This window comes from Taudactylus pleione, unplaced genomic scaffold (genome assembly GCF_031769625.1).
Source record: "Taudactylus pleione unplaced genomic scaffold, aTauple2 ptg000192l, whole genome shotgun sequence".
Classification (NCBI taxonomy): Eukaryota; Metazoa; Chordata; class Amphibia; order Anura; family Myobatrachidae; genus Taudactylus; species Taudactylus pleione.
This window is the reverse complement of record NW_028284594.1, coordinates 2,625,076-2,643,541: the sequence shown is the minus strand read 5'-3', so window position 1 is coordinate 2,643,541 and position 18,466 is coordinate 2,625,076. Positions and strand designations below refer to the sequence as shown.

General features: G+C 45.1%; 1 protein-coding gene across 7 annotated transcripts in view; it reads right to left on the bottom strand.

Moving 5' to 3' along the window:
• PKIG (cAMP-dependent protein kinase inhibitor gamma) overlaps window positions 1-18,466 on the bottom strand; it is a 175,956-nt gene that overhangs the window by 60,621 nt on the left and 96,869 nt on the right. For 5 of the 7 annotated variants that reach the window (XM_088476753.1, XM_088476752.1, XM_088476756.1 and 2 more), the window contains one exon: window positions 1,045-1,104. The exons of the other annotated variants lie outside the window; for them this stretch is intronic. The gene's annotated coding sequence lies outside the window, so the exon portion shown is untranslated. The remainder of the gene's footprint in view (window positions 1-1,044; window positions 1,105-18,466) is intronic. 7 annotated transcript variants of the gene reach the window in all.

The following is an 18,466-nucleotide window of genomic DNA, read 5'->3' as shown; positions in this document are numbered from 1 at the left end:
ATGGCATGCTCTATGCTAGAGGTGGAGCAGGGAGATGGTAGTTCCTAGGCTGATTGGGTATACGTTCATCATGTCAACATTCACAACGTCGACAGACGATTTTAGGGTAAGGGTTAGTTGATAAGTGTATTGAAAACCCCATTGCCGACAGCAACTGTCAACATATATGCAATTCAAAACGACATTCCATTCTCAATGTCAACATTCTGTACCACACATGCCGATTGCTGTAACTGCAGTTAGTAATGTGTCTGAGCTCTAACACTGTGAACAGTTAGTGATGCAAAGGAATGAACAACATTAACCAGTTAATTCAGGAATATTATTCAGCTCTGTCACACACAGTCTTTGATAATTATTCATTTTAAATACTGTACTGATTTTACATTATCTTTACATAGGGGAAAAACAGTTATTGACTGAGATATTATCCAAATTTTGCATACAAGTGTAATCTATATCATACTTACCTACCTTTTGCTTCTCCTCACTGGGAGATGCCTGTGGAGGAGAAGCAGGTGGGCTGTGATGGGGGCGGGACCTGAAGTACTGTGCCATTAAGCCACGCCCCCTTCATGGCAATTTGACACAATTGGCTTAAATTTAAATAGGGGGCGGGGCTAAATGACGCTATTCATGGAGAATCGTGTCATTAAGTCCCACCCCCTACACAGGGACCCGCGATCACCGCGGAATTATGCCAATTCCATTCTGCCCACTTCACTAGGAAGAGGGCAGAATGTGGGAGAAGTGCCTACCCTTCTGGGGGTGAGGGGGGTTACCCAAAAAATCGGGAGCCTCCCGCGAAAATCGGGAGGGTAGGCATGTATGAATTCTATATACTGTATAATAAAGGACTCCTATGTCACAAAAACATATTTTAAGTTGGAAATGTAAGAGACTGCAACCTAGTACCTGTATTGCTAAAAGTAAATACATCATCGGAAGATCAATGCAATATTACATAAACTTTATTTAATAAATAAAACAGGCTGCTGAAAATCAGGCTAATTCAATTATAGTAATGGAATATGAATGTATTACCATATGAATCCTGTGTCCTTAAGAAATCTTTCAGTCACTTGCAGCAGCACGGATAGTGGCCTGTAAAAGGAAACAGAATTATCAACACTACACAGTTTTCCATTGCGTAAAATAGTCAACTGTGTTTATGTTCAGCTTGGGAGAACATATCTCTAACCAGACAAGGTGCAATATGAGGTTAATGGCCTGATACTGAAGGATGTGTGGCCCCTACAACAACCCTGACGCTCATCTTCTATAATTCAGATCAATATTGAGAATGTTGATAAGGTTCAGTCCAATGATCAACCAGTGTTGCTGACTCAAGGTAGTCTGGCCTTGTCGGTGCATGGTGCTTGCTCCATGTGCTGATCAGCAGAATATGGCCCAATTTAGCCACACGTGCGCTAAATCTGTAGCTGGTCCTTGTGTGGCTGCCTTATCCATAACAATGACGATGCTGGAGTGCCATTATTGTCTATTTTTAAAAAGATGTTCTAAACAGGCAAACAGTACAAAACAGGTTTACTATAGTTACATCGACAATGGGACATTTCATATATTAAAAAGTCAGCCTATTGTACATTTTATGAAAGGGGACCACATCCAACATGCAGAAAAATATAATATTTTTATTATTACTCTGGCTTCCAACTTGGGGCCTGATTCAGCAAGGATTGCAATAGCGATTACGCACGCAGTCTTACTGCGATCATATGCTAACCCACTGCAATCACTATGCCGGCGCAGCACAATATAAGGGCACCCACTTTACCTTACACACATCCATAATACTTAGCAAGACTGCAGTCTGTAAATCGAGGACCATCGCAGCCTCACGCACACTTACACGAGGTCAGATCTTACTCAGAAATTGCTAATCTTCAGGTACGCAGTGAGGCTGCGTATGGCATCGTAATGGCTAATTTATGCACGCCCCTGTAACGGCATTCAAATGCACTGGCACACCTACATTTCGCTGACCACCCCCCCGTCACACCCCCAAACAGTGCTTCCTGTCAATCACTCTGTGATGGGTCTGTGTAGTCACGGCAATCGCAGTCCCGATCGCAGTGAAGTGTTCTGCGCATGCTTCACAGTTCATGAACGTAACAATGGGCAGGTTGCGTGCGCAATCGCATTTGCGATCCTTGCTGACTCAGACCCTTACTTTGAGGTGTCAAAAATAAAATCCACCACTGAACATATCTAATTTAAGATGTTAAATATATCCAGAGATGGACGCTAATGCGATTTCGGACGCAATGCAGCTGCAAAAATATGCTAATGTTAGCAAATACCACCAGAGCATAAATACACCCTCTACTGCCTTCTTACCTGCGTGCAATGGCACATACCTGCAGAAATATCGGTGACATCGCCGCATATCAGTGGTCATCTTGGCCTTGGTCTGACCTGCCACAGCATTGGGGGCTCTTTAGACACACAGAGGTGCGTATGCACTCACAGTGGCTAATTTATGTGTGCCCATGTAATGGCATTTAAACTGACAGGCACGTCTTCGTTTTTCTGACCACCACCCATCACCACCCCCAAACGCTGACAACCTGTCACTCACACTGCGGAGGATTCCCATATGCGATCGCTGCGCACACGCAGTGCAGCTTAAACGCATGCGCAATGGCAAACAATCGCTCGATTGCGTGTGTAATCGCCTTTGCGCGCGTCTCTGAATCAGACCGTTTATCATCAGAGGGGGTCGGATGTATAGTCTTCTACAGACTACCTCCTTTATTGGGTTTGACCTGCGTAACACAAATATAACATTTTGTTTAAACCATTGCCACCATTTAGTGGTGTGAACAGTTTAGACTACATTTTCTTGACCACACAAAGATGGAGACGCTACTTGTACAGGTGTTATATACATTAAATCTATGGCTATGACTCTATTCTACTCATTCAAAGCTTCCCCACTGTGAGGTTATCAAGCAGCACTGCTAAGAAATTGCCATACATAGGACCAAAACTAGTGTAGCCCTGCAATACATGTAACATGTACATTATGTGATTCCATCTTAAAACATATTGAAGATTAATAAAATCAGTAAACATAGATGCAAATATTTTTACTTTAACGCCCCCCTTGCTGTGCAGGTTTTCCGTTGGAAGCCCTTTCAGAGAAATGTCGAATTTCTGATTCCATCCACCTCCATGTACAGATGATAATAATGAATGTATACACTGTTATATATCTGTAATCCCAATGCCTTGCTCACCATCACCACCCTGTGGTGAGTACATCAGATAAGGGGAGAGCAGTGAAGACTGACAGCAGTGTGAGCGCTAGCTATAACAACTGATTATGAGTGAATGGAGAAATGTTCTACAGCAGGGCTTCTAACTGAAGCCCTGCACATCCAAGGGTGTAGGGCTTTGGATCCATTTTGGAAGAGCATATAAATAAAAATGATTTAAATGTAGATTTACTGGTCCATCAAACTTAAAATATAAGTAGACCCATTATGAAAGGGGCCTTGTAATTTTAAAAAACTTTTAGGAGATAGTATGTTTACTATTTGCCCGCAGAATACAAGGCACTGACTGAGATCTGCCAAATTGATTTGCACCACAGAAGACATTAGGTTACATGCTGCTACAGAAAACAAGTCCATACTAAATGTGCAATGCGTAGCACTATGCAACACGCATTGAAAAAAAAAATGTATTTATATATACATACACACATACATGACATGCAAAGTATGGTAACAAAGAACGTACTTATTGCAGCATAAAAGCAAGTTAGCACACACACAAACAGCAAAAAGGAATATTTTTAGGACAATAAATGTATCTATTGTTTGTGTACATTCAGACCTGAGTGTCCTGTGATAGCAGACTTTTGGCATGTTACTGGGCATTACTCCTTCTGTGTTTTGTGCTGTTAACACCAGCTATAATGCCAGATAGTGAACTAGTGTAATTTAAAAGTTGCTACCAGTAGTAGCTACTGATGAACATACAAACAAGATCAGGCCCCCATACACTGGGCGATTTGTATCAGATCCAATGGCACATAAGATTTCCCTTGAAAATTCTACCCTTGACATTCTGTACGATTTGTGTTAAAAAAAATGTCCAATCGCGCAAAGGACCATACGATCCGATGTATCGTAATCGATTGCAAATCGTTTACGATACATAGTATATACTATACACACATGATGCATCTGCTGGAATGTCAATAGTCTGTTGCAAAATGAAAGAGGGGAGTGTCAACGAACATCGAACATCGCATCGTACTTCAGCAAAAGTACGTACGATGTCTGTCAAATCATACACAATAGATCGCAATTTTTTTGCAAAACCATTTGATCTAAGATACCGATACACGACACCGGGGATGCACATCGGCATCATAAGTGTATGAAAACACTACTTTTCACACAATTGGTCGTTACGATCAGTCGAAAACGGCCATATCGTGTGAAAAATTGCCCTGTGTATGGGAGCCTTAAGGCACAGCTTGATTATGTAATCAGCTAGAACAGGTTTTTAGTGTCTCTGAAAGTATGTAAAACAACATATAATAGGGGACATTTATGATACACCACTAACTGTGCCTGAAAACAGGATTTTGGTACTTACCGATAAATTCCTTTCTCCGATTCCACAGGTGACACTGGAGTCATCACAATGGGGTATAGACGCGTGCTAACTGGGAGCTGTATAGACGTGTGCTAACTGGGAGCTGGCACTTTAAGATCTTAAAGAGTGACTAGCTCCTCCCCCTCTATACCCCGCTACAAGCCAGTCTTAGGAAACTGTGGGCCTGATTCAGACCCGGTTGCAAGCGCTGTGCGCTCGCAACCGGGTCGATGGTAGGCCAGTGCGCATGCGCACGACGGAGCTGGCTCTGTCGTGCGCATGCGCGAGACCCGGATAGCAACGGGCATTCCGTCGCTCCGGGTCTCGTACCAAAGGGGGAGTGTTGTCGATGTTGAGTGACAGCACGCCCCCTTTGGTGGGCGGACCGGTGGCGTGGCTACCCAGACGGAGGCGTTCCCATGGGAACGCCTATCGTCTGGGGCCGCCCCTACTGACATAACAAGTGATGTCAGTGGGAAAGTTTTCAGCTCTGTTAGAGCCGAAAGCTCTCTGGGGCTTGCGGCAACGAGACCCTACCACAAGGGTCCCGTCGCAACCATCGACCATCATCATGGTCGCTCGCTATAGCTGTGGGTGGTCACCCACAGCTATGCGAGCGGCCAGGAAGCTGTTCTGAAAAAAAAAATGCCTGGCCCTGATTCAGAGCGAGCGCTCTGTCAGAGCATCCGGCTCTGAATCAGGCCCTGTGCCCAAGGAGAGCTGGAGATACATAAACTGCAGAGGAGGAGAAGCAAGTACACACAGAAACAAACAAACCACACAATGTACCTGCAAAAAGCAGATGAAGAAAGACATTAAACCAAAACAGAAGGCTGACAAACAGACATGGCAGGTAAACCAGCGCCGGTTGGACGTCCAGTGTCCCCTGTGGAATCGGAGAAAGGGATTTATCGGTAAGTACCAAAATTCTGTTTTCTCCTTCATCCCCTAGGGGACACTGGAGTCATCACAATAGGGACGTCCCAGAGCTCCCATCCCGGGCGGGAGAGCGCGGAGAACCCTGCAAAACAACACGGCCAAACTGCGAGGCAGATGCCGCAAAGGTGTCAAAACGATAAAATTTGACAAAAGTATGTCGGCCCAACCAAGTGGCCGCCCGACAAAGCTGTGCCATAGAAACCCCTCAGACAGCTGCCCACGAGGTTCCTACCGTGGGCGTGGATTGCGCTGTGATGGAAACTGGAGGTTCCATATATGAAGCCAGATAGGCCTGCCTGATGGTTAGACAAATCCAGCATGCAATACTCTGTTCATTTTCAAGCCAACCAGGCTGAGCAATGATATACCGGACAAAAAGGGAATCTGTCTTCCTGAGAAAAACCGTCCTGTCGACGTAAATCTTGAGGGCTCCGTCAACGTCCAGGGACCTGGAGGTCGGAGAGTCCTCTGGAAGTACCCGAACCACAAAAGGGCAGGCGACAGGAGAGGGCTCCAAGTTCCGATACACGCCTGACAGAAGCCAGGGCCAATAGAAGAACTACCTTCCAGGTCAAGTACTTAAAATCCATAGTCTGTAATAGCTCAAATAAAGAAGACTGTAAGAAAGGTAGAACTAAATCCAGATTCCACTGAGCCGTGGGAGGAACAAATGATGGTTGTAAACTTATAACCCCCTGGAAAAAAGTCTGAACATCTGGTAGCAAAGCTAGATTCCTCTGGAAGAAAATAGATAATGCTGAAACCTGAACCCCCAGAGATCCGAGACAAAAGGAGGAGCTTAGACATCTTGAAACAAAGTAGTGGGCGAATCTCTGCTTTCTCACCAGATGACATACGCCTTTCAAATGCGATGGTGGTGTGTAGAAATGACTTCCTTCCTAGCACGGAGCATAGTAGGAATCAGAACCGATATAATTCCCCTCTTTGTTAAGATAGCCCTATCAACAGCCACGCCATCAAACAAAGCCGCTTTAAGTCATGATAGATAAAAAGGATCCTGTTGCAGAAGATCCTCTCGCAATGGAAGGGCCCACAGATCCTCTATCAGCAGAAGACGTAGGCTGGAGTACTACGCCCTTCGAGGCAATCTCCAGCCAGTAAGAGAACCATGGATTTTTCTCGTTTGATTCTTTGTAGGAGTCGAGGCAGAAGAAGAATTGGTGGAAAGAGGTACACAAACCGACACTGCCAGGGAGCTGTGAGGGTGTCAGCCACAGCCTCTGGATCCCTTGTTCGAGAGTAGTACAGAGGAACCTGATGTTGTGTCTTGATGCCATGAGGTCGACTTGCGGAAGACCCCCACCACTGGACTAGCTGTTGGAACACCTGTGGGTGCAGATACCATTCTCCTCGATGAACGTCCTGACTACTTAGGTAGTTGGCCTTCCAATTTTCCGCTTCTGGGATGAATATCGCCGATATCGCCACTGCAAATTCCTCTGCCCAGAGTAGAATGCGGCTGACCTCCCTCATGGCCACCTGACACTTGGTGCCACCCTGATGGTTTATGTACGCCACTGTCGTGGCATTGTCCGACTGTACTCGTACCGTTTGACCCCGTAGCAGGTGGTGTGCAAGTTGAAGAGTGTAGAACACTGCCCATAACTGAGATGTTTAATGGCAAATCGGTCTCCCGTTGAGTCCAGCGGCCCTGAAAGGGTCTTCTTAGAGTCACTGCACCCCAGCCTCTTAGACACGCGTCCGTGGTGAGAGGAAACCCTTTCCAAATTCGCAAACCGCTTTTCTTTTAACAGGTGGGTGAAAATCAACCACCAGAGAAGAGACGACCGAGTCCTGGGGGCCAACTTCACCCGTTGGTGAAGGAATAGATGGGATCTCGACCACTGAGAAAGGAGGTCCAATTGAAATGATCTTGAGTGGAAACGGCCACATGGAATGGCCTTGAATATTCTGAGGAGTCTTATGCACAGGTGCAGTGACACTCAACGATTTTGTAAGACCAGCCGCAACGGCTGCTGAATAGAGTTCACCTTCTCCGTAGGAAGGAAAACCTTCTGGGCTACCGTATCCAAATTCATTCCTAGAAACTGAAGCCTCTGTGTAGGTTGTAAGTGAGACTTCGGAAAATTCAGGATCCAACCGAGTTGTACTAGGAGAGTGTGGGTCAGTGCTATGTTCTGAAGCAACTGTGTTCTGTAAGGAGCTTTCAAGAGATCAACTAGGTAAGGAACAACAGTCACTCCCTGTGTCCACAGAAGGGCCGTCATCACAGGCATAACCTTCGTGAACACTCTTGGATCCGAAGACAAGCCGAATGGCAGAGCCAAATGGGAATCTGAAGATAGGCGTTCTTAATGTCCAAGGACACCAGAAACTAGTTTTCCTCTAGCTGAAGGGACTCCATCCTGAACCCGAATGTTACGCTGATAAGGATTGAGGTCCTTCAGGTACAGAATGGGTCTCACCAAACCGTCTGGTTTGGGCACCACAAACAAGCTGGAATAGAATACCTGTCTTAGCTGATGTGTGGGCACATGAACCACCACCTGAGAAGAAACAAGCTTGGTTATGGCTTTGGAACTGGAAGTCAAGTTTGTACCGTGAGAGATGATGTCCCTGACCAATTCCGGACAGAATCGGATCCCTTGGCCCGAAGACGAGCTTTCCACCCTGAGGTCCCCCAGGTGAGAGGGAAGCCCGGCATGCACTGGGCTTGGTAGGAGGCTTACCCTCGTGGTGAGCAGAGGAAGCTGTGGCTCTACATCTTCCTCTAGATGCTCAGGGAAGGGGTAGGACCCCCTCTGGGACAGCCTTTGAATCATCCTGGAGCATGAAAGGACCAGAAGCATGGTCCTGAAAAAAAAAAAAAAAAACTTACAGGATACTGGAGCAGCTGAGGGGAGATGAGTAGATTTACTCCCCTATAGCCTGTGAAATCCACTTATCCAGTTCAGCCCCGAAAAGGACGTCACCAGTAAATGGAAGAGCCTCCACTGCTCTTTTAGCTTCAGCATCAGCCTGCCACAGAGCTGTGCGGGCCGAAATAGCCAACGCAGAGGACCTGGAAGAAAGAGTACAAACATCCTTAGATGCCTCACCCAGATAGGCAGCTGACTCTCCAATCTGATCTGCTAAAGCTGAGGTTCCCAAACGCGGTCCTCAAGGCTCCCAAACAGTTCAGGTTTTAGAGATATCCATGGTTATGCACAGGTGTTAAATCAAACTGAGCACAGGTGACTTAATTAGTACCTCAGTCAGCCTTGGATCTCTCTAAAACCTGAACTGTTGGGGAGCCTTGAGAACCGCGTTTGGGAACCTCTGCGCTAAAGGAATAAGGTCTTCAGCCGGAAGACCCACCTTTAAACCTTCTGATAGCTATGTAGCCCATGACTCTACAGCCTTGTAGACCCAGCAGCTAACAAAAGCGGGATGAAGCGTCACTCCTGCTACGGTGTAGAAAGAGTCTAAGGTGTTCTCCAACTTCCTATGTGAAGGTTCCATTAAGGAAGTGGATCCAGGTACTGGGAGGACTGTCTTTTTGGACAGACGAGACACGGAGGGGCTACTGAGGAAGAAGTCTTGCAGAACCTGTAGGAAAAGGACAATAAGTCAACAGTCTACGGAACATCTGGAAATCTTTATCCGGGTGCTTTCAAGTCGAGATGAGGATAGTGTCTAGCTCCTCTGAGGCAGGAAATGTGGCTGCTTGTCTTTTTTTTTTATTGAAAATAGACAGCCGCGCAGTGGTCTCTGTAGCCGAGGACCCTGGCGCACACCCAAGCAGCTGCGATAGGGTCCTCCCGGTAGCTCCAACATAGCAGACAGGCGGGGCAGATGCTGCCTGTCATCTCCTCAAAGTCACAGCATCACTATTTTAAAACTAAACAATGCCCTGAGGAGAACAGGTATAGCATGACCAGCTCCCTTGGACACATTACTAAGACTGGCTTGGAGGGGGGTATAGAGGGGGAGGAGCTAGTCACTCTTTAAGATTTTAAAGTGCCAGCTCCCAGTTAGCACACGTCTATACCCCTTTGTGATGACTCCAGTGTCCCCTAGTGGATGAAGGAGAAATTGCTGTAACCCATAACAGCTTATCAATTGCATGCATAATCCTCCCCTATTGTATTTTCATGTTTGACAAATCCTAAAACTGTTTATGAACAGTTGTATACATTACTAGCTGTGATTTTGTATAAATATATTATAATGGGCTTTCTCGTTAACAAACAGCCTTTTAAATAGCTTGTAACATATTACTTCAAGTCTTATCCTGCTCAACAACATATAGGTTATTTTTGTTATAATGAAAGGACTAATTTTAATTCATTTCAGGAAATCAACATTTACCCAATTTGCATAGCAAATGCAGACAGACACCCAGAGGCCTCGTACCAGTGACCAATCTTATTTAATTAAATCAACAAAAAGATCATGTTTATATATAGAAATGCAGACTTTTTGGACTTAAAAACTTAAAAATGATGAACGGAGGTTAAAGATAAAAGTGGGACAGAGTGGGATATGGGTTTAGCGGTAATCAAATAGCAAAACATCTGTCACAATGAAAAACTATATATGGAATTGTTCAGGAACAAAGCACTATTGTCTGAATTCTAAAAATAATAATGGTCTTTGCTGTCAGGTATAAAGCAGTTTATTATGCATGCTAGTCTGACAGAGGGCGTAATGTGGTTTTACGGGAATACAGTGCATCAATTCACTATGGACGTGTCTCCCCCATTTTTGAGGCGTACAGAGCTCTGGGTCTGCCTCGCTCGGCGCAGACTTCCTGGAGCCAGCTGTCCATTTCCTTAAGTCTCAGCTTACACAGCCTGGCCAAAGCAGCAACCATTGCGACCGGTGATCTGACGCAGCTTCTACGGACCCTGTACTAGGATCACAGATGCATTGCAGAACATACCCACTTTAGAATTCTCCTCTCAGGGAGCAGTCCGGAGAGGAGTTTCTGCGGTCAGATTCAAGGGGCAGGGGCTTGACTGTAAATGTCTTTAAGCCCCACCCCTTCATGGGAAAAGGCCGCGGTTCACATGTCGGTGAGGAGGGGGCGAGGCTAAATGATGCAATTTGCCTCATTTTAGCCACGCCCCCTCCCTACAGGCCCATAAAATTTCCAAATCTTGCTCACTTCACTAGGAAGTGGTAGGGATGCGGGAGATCTGCCTACTCTTTCAGGGGGAGCGGGGGGCTACCTGAAAAATCAGGAGCCTCCCACAACTTCCACGGGAGTAGGCAGGTATGGTGCAGACACCACCTGCTGCATTTGCATTTAGTTGCTTCCTTGCGGCTGTGCAATACAGTCCATCTCTGAATCAGGCCCTATGAACGGTAGCAGTCTCTACCTCATAATGACCTAAAACTTTGGCTGTTGGGTAATCTTGACAAGCAAGGATGGGGCATGGTCACACATCATGGATCCAGGGCAAGCTATTCTGACTTGCTGGATCACTTGTCACTTTTCTTTCCCTCATAGCATAATTTTAGTGATTCGCACACCAAGGCAGGAGCTATGCAGAGCAGCAGTGAATGGGGACCTGACTTCCACCATTCCAGCCTGATCAGGATGAAGCTGTACTTATCGGGACAAAGCCCTCAACTAGAGAGACTGTCCCACCTAAATCGGGATAGTTGGAAGGTATGATAAGGTCACTGGCTCCTTGTGAATTTATGCATTTGATTTCAAGGGAATTGATAAGCTGCATTTTCATCAAGGCTATGTACTCACTATCAGCAAAATTATGTGCTTAAAATTTGGTTTAATTTCAAGTTAGCACATCTAAATAGAATATGTAAATAATAATCATTGTACCAAATGAAACTATACATATTTGCATTTTTACATTATTTAGATCATGTTTAGCTGCAGTATGTTATTTTGAAAGTCTCCCTTTCCATTACAGTGCAGCCAACGCACCGTATAACAGTACAAAACTCACACATCTCACATTTTCAGAACAATGGGCCTCATGCAGAGTTAGACATAAACGCAAGCTGGAGGAATGTAAACACAACCAAAGTTCAGTAATGAAGAGGCAACGTGAGATGTGCTAATTTTGATTGGGTGCTATTATTTTATTACCAAAGTACATGAATTGAGAAATTATTTTGAAAAAGTGCTCACATAATCCTAAATAAGAATAATAATAAGAATAATGCATGAAAAAAGGAATGAGACAAACTGCAGATGAAATCTATAATCAAAAATAGAAATACATTTCATCATAAAATAATCTAAACATACATGAGACAAAACAATAAAAGGGTCCACTAATTGGAATAGGAGCTCCAACACAAAATGACAGGCATGATCCTGTCCACAATTAACCGATCAAAACTATCTTTCCACTGATTGGCTGAAGCACAACAAAGACACTCTCATTCGTTACTTATATACTGACACTTGGGAACGTATGCTGGTTCTGTATCCAGCAGTTACCATGATCAGGGGTGCAGAGAGGGGGGTGGATTACCCTTGCTTGGGCTTGTTGGAGGGGCCAGGCAATTACCCTGGTCAGCTATTGAGTGGGACAAATTTGCACACTGCAGCGCATAAAAAAACTTCCATGGAAGTTTTTTTTTGGAGGGGGTATGGCCACACACTGTATACCCGAGCCCAGATCAGTTCAGTTGAGCATAATGCCAAAGAAATACACAACTATTCCAGACATGCGTATGACCACTGGAGTGCTCATGCAGGACAACAGTGAAAGCCTTTTTCACATTCCAAAGATAAACAAGGTTCTGTTGAGAATGTTGAAAGACTATCAGGCTACAACTCTGACCTGTCGCGTCATGGACTACACAAGACCCCTACAGGTGTCCTGTGGTATCTGGCACCAAAACGTTAGCAGCAGATATTTTCAGTCCTGTAAGTTGCGAGGTGGGGCCTCCGTGGCTCAGACTTGTTTTTCCAGGACATCCCAGAGATGCTCGATTGGATTGAGATCTGGGGAATTTGGAGCCCCACACATTTAACTCTTTTTCATGTACATCAGACCATTCCTGAACAATTTTTGAAGTGTGGCAGGGAGCATTCTGCTGAAAGAGGCCACTGCCGTCAGGGAATACCATTGCCATAAAGGGGTGTACTTAGTCTGCATCAATGTTTAGCTAGATCAGTGTTGGCTAACCTTGACACTCCAGCTGTTGTGGAACTATATATCCCAGAATGCCCTGCCACAGTTTTAGCATGGCCTTATAGCAAAACTGTAGCAGTGCATGCTGGGATATGTAGTTCCATAACAGCTGGAGTGTCAAGGTTAGCCAACACTGAGCTAGATGATACGTGTCAAAGTAACAGCCAAATAAATGTCTGGACCCAAGGTTTCCCAGCAGAACATTGCCCTGAGCGTCCAACTACCTCACTGGCTTGCCTTCTTACCCTTAGTGCATCCTGCTGCCATCTCTTCCACAGGTAAACAACAGACACACACCCGGCAGTCCACATGATGTAAAGAAAACATGATTCATCAGACCAGGCCACCTTTTCCATTGCTCCATGGTCCAGTTCTGACGCTCATGTGCCCATTGTAGATGCTTTTGGCGTTGGATAGGGGTCAGCAATGGCACTCAGACCGGTCTGCAGGTACTGAGTGTTCTGACACTTTCTATCATAGCCATCATTAACATTGCTACTGTAGCACAAAGCAACAATTTATGCTACAGTAGCTCTTCTATGGGATCAGACCAGACGTGCTAGCCTTCGCTCCCCACTTGCATCAATGAGCCTTGGGCATCCATGACTCTGTCGCCAGTTGTCCTTCCTTGGACCACTTTTGGGAGGATGCTGCTTGTGCGTTTGCGATGGTCCCGAAGGCTTACCAGTTCAATTGGGCAGGCGCCAGGCCTGTCCCCATGGAACTAGAGGGTACTAGCCGCTGCTGTGTGTTTGTAATATATATATTTTGTGGCAGTATCACCAGAGGTGGTGCTGGTGAGCAGCAGATTCTGTGTGGGGCAGGACATATCCGCCCACACAGAGTAGAAAAGCATTGTGGGAAGATGTCTAATGGCTGCCTTGTGGAGAGAGCTCAGGTGTGGGCTGATGAGAAGGCAGACCAGTTAGGCTGCTGTTGGAAACAGTCTATGTGGGACTGTGGCAGCCAGAAAGCCCAGTGAAGCTAAGCGAGCCATTGGGGGCCGAAGGCCTGTGTCTGGACCTTGCAGGAGGCAAGTGGGGACCATAAACCTCTGAGACTGTGTGACATTTAAGCAGTGGGGCTGCAGGCTGAGGAAGCCAGGGCCTACTGTATACCTGGAGGATACAGGGAAGGCACAGAGACTGTGAAAGACTTTATTGGCAGATTAGCTGCACCCTTATAGAGAGGTTTCAAGAAGTGAGTTAGATGTCCTAAATAGGGGCTAGGTTGTTTATTATTTTCTGTTTGTTCCCCGACTCTCCATGCTGGAAAGTAAAGCATCATTTATTTACGTGAAAGCTGTGTGTGGACCCTCATTAAGCACCTAAACACTGGTCCAATCCACCCTCTACCGACCTAATTACCCCCCCCCCAAGATACCACTAAAATATTAATATATATATATATATATATATAAATAATCAAAATATGTCCACACTCACGTTTTTTATAGTCGAAAATTGCTGGGGTAGCTGCCCAAGAGAGACCTGCAGGTCCTGTGTATAACCTTTGAAAAAAGGGGTGCACTCACCAGTCTTCTAAAAAAAAAAGTCCTTTATTCCAACAATTAAAAGTAAATACAGGATCAACGTTTCGGTACCAACCGTGGACCTTTGACAAAGGTCCACGGTTGGGACCGAAACGTTGATCCTGTATTTACTTTTAATTGTTGGAATAAAGGACTTTTTTTTAGAAGACTGGTGAGTGCACCCCTTTTTTCAAAGGTTATATAAATATATGTATTTTTTTTTTTAATAAATATATAGGGTCATTCCGCATATTTCTGAAAGAAATCTACCTTACATTCTCTAATTTCAATTGAATTTGGTATAACAAATCCTGCCATGGGTGTAAAGAATACCCTAAAATCTTAAGCTGATATGTACACTGGTTGCAAAGTTATAGGCCTTAAAAACAAATTTTTCGGAAAAAAATAAATGCAGTTTTAAACTGTTTTTTTTTTTATTGCTTTTGCAGCTCCCCTAATTGAGCTAGCAAGTTGGGCACGGTCTCATTTTAAACCTCTTTTTATGGGCTTTCATGAGATATATAACATAGCAGTATGTGTCAATAAAAATACAATGTATAATTGTTAGCTGTGGGGCTAACAATTGTAACCCCAAATTCTAACAGCTAAGACGCCCTCGGCTTACCTTGTTCGGGCTGGCGTCTGTCTGTATTCTGGCATCAGGATTAAGATAGGCGTCGGTATTTCGACACCTGTTTTAAGTCCCGCGCCAGCCTTCCACCACTGGGATTTCTGCTAACTACATCCCGTTAGCCTACAGCTTATTAAATAATATCCACACAAACTGATTTTCTAACTAAGCTATATGAAAGTGCATATTCCTAGTGAATACACCCTGCAGCAGTTTTCATGTACATCCACATTATACTGATTGTGTTGGTGAGGTGTAATTGAGAACACAAGCTAATCAGCTTTAATTGCACAATCCACTTTCCTGAAAACAGGGCATGTAGTATGCTTATACCTAACAAACTATGGGCGGTATTCAATTGTTTTCGCGGTCCGGAACTCCCGACTACAGTGACAGATCGCGGGTACTTCAATTGATGCCCATTTTCACGCTGATCGCACCCATTGTGGTTGGGTTTAGCCACGTAAAACAACTACCTCCGACCAAAGTGCTGGGCGCGATCGCGAAAAGTACTGTTTGGGCGCCCAAATAGGTAACTTTTCGCCCATTTCAGCTTGCACCCCCCTGGGGCTGCGAATTGAAATGGTGCGCCGGAAACTGATTGCGCCCGACAGGCAGTGGCGTAACTACTGCCCCCGCGGTGGCTTGGAGGCGCCGGGTAGCTGGCGGGTGACGGGGGCAGTGGTTACGCCACTGCAACTGTGAGCGCTGGCCTCTGAAATGATCGGAGGCTAAGGAAGCCTCCGATCACTTCAGAGGCCAGCGTTCCCAGTAATGCAGTGCACGGGTGACGCGACCTGGGGAACCTGCGCGGTCGCGACAACGCGGATGACAGCGCGCAAAGTCAGGTTAGTGAGGGAGGGGGATGGAGGGGAGGGAGAGAGGTTTGGGGAGGCCACAACTACAGGAGAGGCCACAACTACAGTGGGCACTACTAAAAGGGGCACAACTACAGAGGGCACTTCTAGAAGGGGCACAACTACCCAGGGCACTACTAGAAGGGGCACAACTACAGGGGGCACTACTAAAAGAGGCACTACTAGAAGGGGCACAACTACAGGGGGCATTACTAAAAGGGGCACAACTACAGGGGGCACTACTTTAATGGGCACAACTACAGGGGGCCCTGCATAATTGGCACTACTACAGGGGGCATTGCATAATGGGCATTATTACAGGGGGCATTGCATAACGGGCACTTGCTACAGGGGGCATTGCATAAGGGGCACTTGCTACAGGGGGCATTGCATATGGGGCACAACTACATGGGGCACTACTTTACTTTGCACAACTACAGGGGGCCCTGCATAATGGGCACAACTACAGGGGGCCCTGCATAATGGGCACAACTACAGGGGGCATTGCATAAGGGGCACTAATATAGCTACTATATTGTACCGTGTATGGGCATGATATCGTCCGGTGCGCGCTCCTGTGGGGTCGTACATCGCATCCCCAGATCTTACGGAAAATTCACTAGATCAGGGGATACGATGTACGACCCCATGTTGCGCTATGCGGGTGAAGGAGGCGGTCGGCCACCACTTTGCTCCGTGTGTGGAGACCGCCCGATATGTCGGGTATCGGATCGGCCGTTGTCATATATGGTGCATATCGCACCGCGTATGGGCGGCTTTTGAGTCTGAAAAACATACGAGTTTGCATTCTTTCGTACTCTACATTACATTGGACAAGTTTAAAAAAAATGTGAGAAAACTCTCACCCTATTACATTTGGCCCCCTGTGTTGATTTGGTATGGAATGACCATACACACACACATATATATATATACATACATAAATACACACACACAGCGGGTAATAAGTATTGAACACATCCACATTTTTCTCAGTAAATATAATTGTAATGGGGCTATTGTAATGATATAAATACTGAAATTAAATGCTTGTAACAGCGAATAACGTCCAGGGTGTGTGTGTGTGTGTGTGTGTGTGTGTGTGTGTGTGTGTGTGTGTGTGTGTGTGTGTGTGTGTGTGTGTGTGTGTGTGTGTGTGTGTGTGTGTGTGTGTGTGTGTGTGTGTGTGTATATATATATATAGTACATACATACATACATACATATATATATATATAGAGCAGTCCAGTAATAGACGATCAGCACTCCAATTATAAATCCAAAAAAAGCTTTGTTATGCAAGGCATGTATCCATGATCAATTCCACAAGACATAAAACGTGAAAAATCCGCATAAAGTGCTATTTTCCATATCATCTTATGAGGCACATAATACTCATCAATCCATGTGTAGATCAGGGAAAGCAGCCCAATGCCCGACAGCCGTTCGGTGCACCCCGGCACCTTCTTCCTGGGGCAGCATGTTAAACAACAAGCTAACTCTGCCTAATCACCTAGTCACCTGCTTCCACCCACAATCATCCCCTAAACATGCGCTCACCTGTGTGAATGCCGCCAACTGCCGGACTCACTATCCAGGTTGCACGCGTCACCGGAAGTGACGCGCCCTCCAACTTCTTCTTGAGGTGGAACGCAGGCTAAACAAGCGTTGCCAAGCAACCTCAGCCTGGTAAACAGTAAGGAAGGGCTGCACTGAATGGTTATAGCCAACGTTACTAAGCAACACAAAAAAATCATTCACTAATTAAAACGCTTATGGCATAATAGTGCATATGACACCACTTAAGCGCATTCTTCCATAGGAGAAGGTGGAGAAAACAAGTGAGTAGGTTTTGTATATTACATACATGTTGCATACTAATAACACATATACAAAAATACACAAAAAAGAAAGAAAAACTGAACATGAAAAGTCACTGATTATAAAAAACAAGACAAACTTAACTCTTCATTTAAACCAATTGGAGAAATGGATTTTAACTCAAATCCATCTACTTTCACACTGCAGCAGACTCCTATTCCGATCACCTCGTCAATTAAAAATGAAATACTTTTTTTGGGAATAAGAAGAATCAGATTGAAAATTTGGGGAAATTCAAACCTAAAAGCACTTTTGAACCGAATGTTAATGTTCCCTTTATTGACACATTCATCTCTTTAGTGAAAAAAGATGTTATGCCTTTAGTGTCTAAACAAAAAACTTCTTTCTCCAACCTCACTCCCAGTCAGAGACAGTCTATTATTTCATTGAAAAACAATAGTGAGATCATGATACACACACATATACATATACACACATACATACATACACACACTAAGGTAGTAAGCTATTACTGGGAATAACCTACTGCCGCATCATTACTGGGAATAACCTATTCCCGCATCATTACTGGAAATAATCTACTGATGCATATGAGAGAGAGAACATTAAAACCACCTGCCTAATATTGGGGGAGTTGAATGGCGCCGAGAGGGAGCTCCCAGAGCTATTCAATTCACCTCAATGTTTAGGGAAGGGAAGCAGTTAAGGAGAATGGCGGTTCTCGTGACTAATGCTGCCCATCCACTAGATGAGCTGAAAACAACTGCAGAATTACGACATTGCAATTGTGCAGTTGCTTGTCAGTCTGTGATGAGCCTGCACTGAACGAGCAGTCGTTCAGTGCAGGCTCATCAATCATCTGCAAACATGCTCAACCTGACGTTATCGTCAG